The following is a 6000-nucleotide window of genomic DNA, read 5'->3' as shown; positions in this document are numbered from 1 at the left end:
TCAACCTTGCATTCATTCAATGACCCAGCCTGCTAGAAAATTCCAAAGATTATTGACCCTCTGAGAGAGGAAATTTCTCCTCACCTCTATCTTAAATGGGACCTCCTTATTTTGAAACAGTGGCCCCTAGTTCTAGATGGCAAAACACTCTCTCAGCATCTATCCTCTCAAGTCCCATTGAAATCTTCTGGGGAGAATTTTCTCCCTGTCGGGCGGGTGGTTCAGGAGCGGGCGTGGGCGGGCACAGAGCTGATCGCATGTGCGTGAAAGAGCACAGAAATCTCCCTGAGGCACAGAGCTGTCTTAGGGAGATTAGTTTAATAATAAAACATCGCAAAAAAGGAGAAATAAAATTACTCAGATATTTCCCCTGTCACTTGAGCTGGGACATGTTTATGAATTTTCAGAACACATTTTATTTAATTAATAAACACTTCATGAAACCTCATCCTGCCCGTGGATGAGGTTTCATGAAAAATACAAAGGCCGCCTGGGCTCTTCGCCTGCCAGCCAACCTTAAGGTTGGACAAGCAGCCCTGTCAATCATAAGATAAAAACAAAAACCTGTGGATGCTGGAAATCAAAAACAAAAACAGAATTACCTGGAAAAACTCAGCAGGTCTGGCAGCATCGGTGGAGAAGAAAAGAGTTGACGTTTCGAGTCCTCATGACCGTTCAACAGAACTATGTGAATCCAAGGAAAGGGGTGAAATACAAGCTGGTTTAAGGTGGGTGGGGGGGAGGGGGGGTTTGGGGCAGAGAAGTGGAGGGGGGTGATGTGGTTGTAGGTACAAGCAAGCAGTGATAGGAGCAGATCATCAAAAGATGTCACAGACAAAAGAACAAAAGAACACAAAGGTGTTGAAGTTGGTGATATTATCTAAACAAATGTGCTAATTAAGAATGCATGGTAGGGCACTCAAGGTATAGTTCTAGTGGGGGTGGGGGAGCGTAAAAGATTTTAGAATATTTAAAAATAATGGAAATAGGTGGGAAAAGAAAAATCTATATAATTTATTGGAAAAAACAAAAGGAAGGGGGAAGAAACAGACAGGGGTTGGGGATGGAGGAGGGAGTTCAAGACCTAAAGTTGTTGAATTTAATATTCATTTCAGAAGGCTGTAAAGTGCCTAGTCGGAAGATGAGGTGCAGTTCCTCCAGTTTGCGTTGGGCTTCACTGGAACAATGCAGCAAGGCAGGGACAGACATGTGAGCAAGAGAGCAGGGTGGAATGTTAAAATGGCAAGCGACAGGGAGGTTTGGGTCATTCTTGCGGACAGACCGCAGGTGTTCTGCAAAGCGGTCGCCCAGTTTACATTTGGTCTCTCCAATGTAGAGGAGACAGCATTGGGAGCAACGAATACAGTAGACCAAGTTGGGGGAAATGCAAGTGAAATGCTGCTTCACTTGAAAGGAGTGTTTGGGCCCTTGGACGGTGAGGAAAGAGGAAGTGAAGGGGCAGGTGTTACATCTTTTGCGTGGGCATGGGGAGGTGCCATAGGTGGAGGTTAAGGAGTAGCGGGTGATGGAGGAGTGGACCAGGGTGTCCCGGAGGGAACGATCCCTATGGAATGCCGATAGGGGGGGTGAAGGGAAGATGTGTTTGGTGGTGGCATCATGCTGGAGTTGGCAGAAATGGCGGAGGATGATCCTTTGAATGCGGAGGCTGGTGGGGTGATAAGTGAGGACAAGGGGGACCCTATCATGTTTCTGGGAGAGAGGAGAAGGCATGAGGGCGGATGCGCAGGAGATGGGCCGGACACGGTTGAGGGCCCTGTCAATGACCGTGGGTGGAAAACCTCGGTTAAGGAAGAAGGAGGACATGTCAGAGGAACTGTTTTTGAATGTAGCATCATCGGAACAGATGCGACGGAGGCGAAGGAACTGAGAGAATGCCCTCACCTCACCGCCCTCACCTCAATGAATTTCGGGCTCGGCACAATGCTGAACTTTTCTTCCGCTGTCTTCGTCTCCGGGCTCACTTCTTTGGGCAGGAGTCCTCTCCCCGTTCAACGGATCCTTTAACCCAACCCCAATATTCTCCCTCCACCTGGACCCCTCCCTTTGGATTCTTACCTGCTCTTGATCTTTTCATTGAGAACTGTCGGCGTGACATTAGTCGTCTCAATTTCTCTGCTCCTCTCACCCATTTTAATCTCTCTCTCTCTGAACTTACTGCATTCCGTTCTCTCAGGTCCAACCCTGACATTGTCATCAAACTCGCTGACAAGGGTGGTGCTGTTGTTGTCTGGCGCACTGACCTCTACCTCGCGGAGGCTGAGCATCAACTCACAGACACTTCCTCCTACCTCTCCATGGACCATGTCCCCACCACTGAACATCAAGCCATTGTTTCCAGGACTGTAACTGACCTCATCTCCTCTGGGGATCTTCCTCCCACAGCTTCCAACTTGATAGTCGCCCAACCTCGGACGGCCCGCTTCTACCTCCTACCCAAAATCCACAAACAGAATTGTCCCAGTAGACCGATCGTGTCAGCTTGCTCCTGCCCCACGGAACTCATTTCTCGTTATCTTGACTCCCTTCTCTGTCCCCTTGTCCAGTCCCTTCCCACCTACATCCGTGATTCCTCTGACACCTTAACGTCACATCAACAATTTCCAGTTCCCTGGCCCAAACCGCTTCCTCTTCACCATGGACGTCCAATCCCTCTACACCTCCATCCCCCACCAGGATGGTCTGAGGGCCCATAGCTTCTTCCTCAAACAGAGGCCTGAACAATCCCCATCCACCGCTACTCTCCTCCATCTGGTGAACTTGTTCTCACACTGAACAATTTTTCCTTTAACTCCTCTCACTTCCTCCATATAAAAGGTATGGCTATGGGTACCCGCATGGGCCCCAGCTATGCCTGTCTCTTTATGGGGTATGTGGGACATTCCTTGTTCCAGTCCTACTCAGGCCCCCTTCCACAACTCTTTCTCCAGTACATCGATGATTCATTCGGTGCTGCTTCATGCTCTCGTCGGGACTTGGAAAAATTTATTAATTTTGCTTCCAATCTCCACCCCTCCATCATTTTCACATGGTCCATCTCTGACACTTCCCTTCCCTTCCTTGACCTCTCTGTCTCAATCTCTGGTGATAGATTGTCCACCAATATCCATTACAAGCCCACCGACTCCCACAGCTACCTCGACTCCAGCTCCTCACACCCCGCTTCCTATAAGGGCTCCATCCCATTCTCTCAGTTCCTTTGCCTCCGTCGCATCTGTCCCGATGATGCTACCTTCAAAAACAGTTCCTCTGACATGTCCTCCTTCTTCCTTAACCGAGGTTTTCCACCCACGGTTGTTGACAGGGCCCTCAACCGTGTCCGGCCCATCTCCCGCGCATCCGCCCTCATGCCTTCTCCTCTCTCCCAGAAACATGATAGGGTCCCCCTTGTCCTCACTTATCACCCCACCAGCCTCCGCATTCAAAGGATCATCCTCCGCCATTTCTGCCAACTCCAGCAAGATGCCACCACCAAACACATTTTCCCTTCACCCCCCCTATCGGCATTCCGTAGGGATCGCTCCCTCTGGGACACCCTGGTCCACTCCTCCATCAACCCCTACTCCTCAACCCCCACCTATGGCACCTCCCCATGCCCACGCAAAAGATGTAACACCTGCCCCTTCACTTCCTCTTTCCTCACCGTCCAAGGGCCCAAACACTCCTTTCAAGTGAAGCAGCATTTCACTTGCATTTCCCCCAACTTGGTCTACTGTATTCGTTGCTCCCAATGCTGTCTCCTTTACATTGGAGAGACCAAATGTAAACTGGGCGACCGCTTTGCAGAACACCTGCGGTCTTTCCGCAAGAATGACCCAAACCTCCCTGTTGCTTGCCATTTTAACACTCCACCCTGCTCTCTTGCCCACATGCCTGTCCTTGGCTTGCTGCATTGTTCCAGTGAAGCCCAACGCAAACTGGAGGAACAGCACCTCATCTTCCGACTAGGCACTTTACAGCCTTCTGAACTGAATATTAAATTCAACAACTTTAGATCTTGAACTCCCTCCTCCATCCTCACCCCCTTTCTGTTTCTTCCCCCTTCCTTTTGTTTTTTCCAATAAATTATATAGATTTTTCTTTCCCCACCTATTTTCATTATTTTTAAATATTTTAAAATCTTTTACGCTCCCCCAACCCCACTAGAGCTATACTTTGAGTGCCCTACCATCCATTCTTAATTAGCACATTCGTTTAGATAATATCACCAACTTCAACACCTATGTGTTCTTTTGTTCTTTTGTCTGTGACATCTTTTGATGATCTGCTCCTATCACTGCTTGCTTGTCCCTACAACCACACCACCCCCCTCCACTTCTCTCCCCCCACCCAACCCCCCCTCCCCCCCACCCACCTTAAACCAGCTTATATTTCACCCCTTTCCTTGGATTCACCTAGTTCTGTTGAAGGGTCATGAGGACTCGAAACATCAACTCTTTTCTTCTCCACCGATGCTGCCAGACCTGCTGAGTTTTTCCAGGTAATTCTGTTTTAGCCCTGTCAATCAGTTTAATTAATGCCCTTAACAGGCCTTTGACAGTTCAGCGGGTGTGCAGCCGACTTCGGTGTGTGCCTGCCGAACTGAAGATCAGAATGTAGCGCAGTGACATTGCGACACATGCCCGATGTCACCGTGTGTCATTTTACGCTCAGTGTGTGGGACTTGCCCCCTGCACACCGAATGGTTGAATCTGGCCTATTTTTCAATAAATTCACCTCTCATTCTTCTAAACTCCAATGAATATAGACCCAACTTGCTCAACCTTTCTTCACAAGACAAGCTCTTCATCCCAGAAATCAACCTAGTGAACCTTCTCTGAACTACCTCCAATGTAAGTACATCCCTCTTTCAGTAAGGATACCAAAACTGTACACAGTAATCTAGGTATGGTCTCAACAATGCCTTGTGTTGTTGTAGCAAGACTTCCCTACCTTTATACTCCATCCCCCTTGCAATAAAAGGTAACATTACATTTGCCTTCCTAATTTCTGCACCTGAATACTAACTTTTTGATTGTCCTGTATGAGGACACCCAAGTCCTTCTGTATCGCAGTATTCTGCAGTCTTTCTCCATTTTTATAATTTTTGCTTTCCTATTCTTCCCATTAAAGTGGACATCCTCACATTTTCCCACATTGTACTCCAAGTGCCAAATTTTTGCCCACTCATCTAACCTAGATATATACCTTTACAGACACTGTCTCCTCCTCACAACTTGCTTTCTTACCTATCTTTGTGTCATCAGCAAATTTGGCTGCAATATACTTGGTCGTTACATTCAAGTCATTAATATAGATTGTAATTAGTTGAAACCCAGGAACTGATCTCTGTGGCACCCCACTAGTTACAGTTTGCCAACCTGAAAATGACCCATTTTTCCCAACTCTGTTTCCTGAAAGTTCGCCAATCCTCCATCTGTTCTAATGTATTGCCCGCAACAGCATGGGCTATTGTGTTGTAACCTCTTATATGTCACCTATCAAATGCCTTTTGGATATCCAAATGCAGTACATCTATTGGCTTCCCTTTATCCAAAATAAAATCTAACTGTTGTATGCGAAGCTATCTGCTCTTTTTAAATTACAGATATTAAGTAGGTCTTTTTTTTCAGGATCCCAATAATGCATGCACAAAGTCCCATGAAGAAGTCATGCATATGCAGAAAGTCCATATGTGCACGATATTGGACACATAATCAAAGTCCCTTAGAAGCTTTCCATGAACTGAAGCAGCCAGCCAAATAGAGGATGATTTAACCAAGCTCAGCTGAACATCTGTCAGCCTGACTGGTTCATCCTAGTAGCCCAGACATCTACTTCCGATTGGTCTATTCTCAAACAGCTTAGAGAGCAGCTGTGGAGAGATCTACGGCCCCAACCCTCACCCTTCTGGCAGAAGAGGAAAGTGCAATGCTGGAGAGAAGCTGCAAAATGTAATCTTTAAGAAATATTTTAACAAAAGCAAATAATTAAAATGCTTTA

This window comes from Carcharodon carcharias, chromosome 3 (genome assembly GCF_017639515.1).
Source record: "Carcharodon carcharias isolate sCarCar2 chromosome 3, sCarCar2.pri, whole genome shotgun sequence".
Taxonomy (NCBI): Eukaryota; Metazoa; Chordata; class Chondrichthyes; order Lamniformes; family Lamnidae; genus Carcharodon; species Carcharodon carcharias.
Note: the sequence above shows the minus strand (reverse complement) of the source record.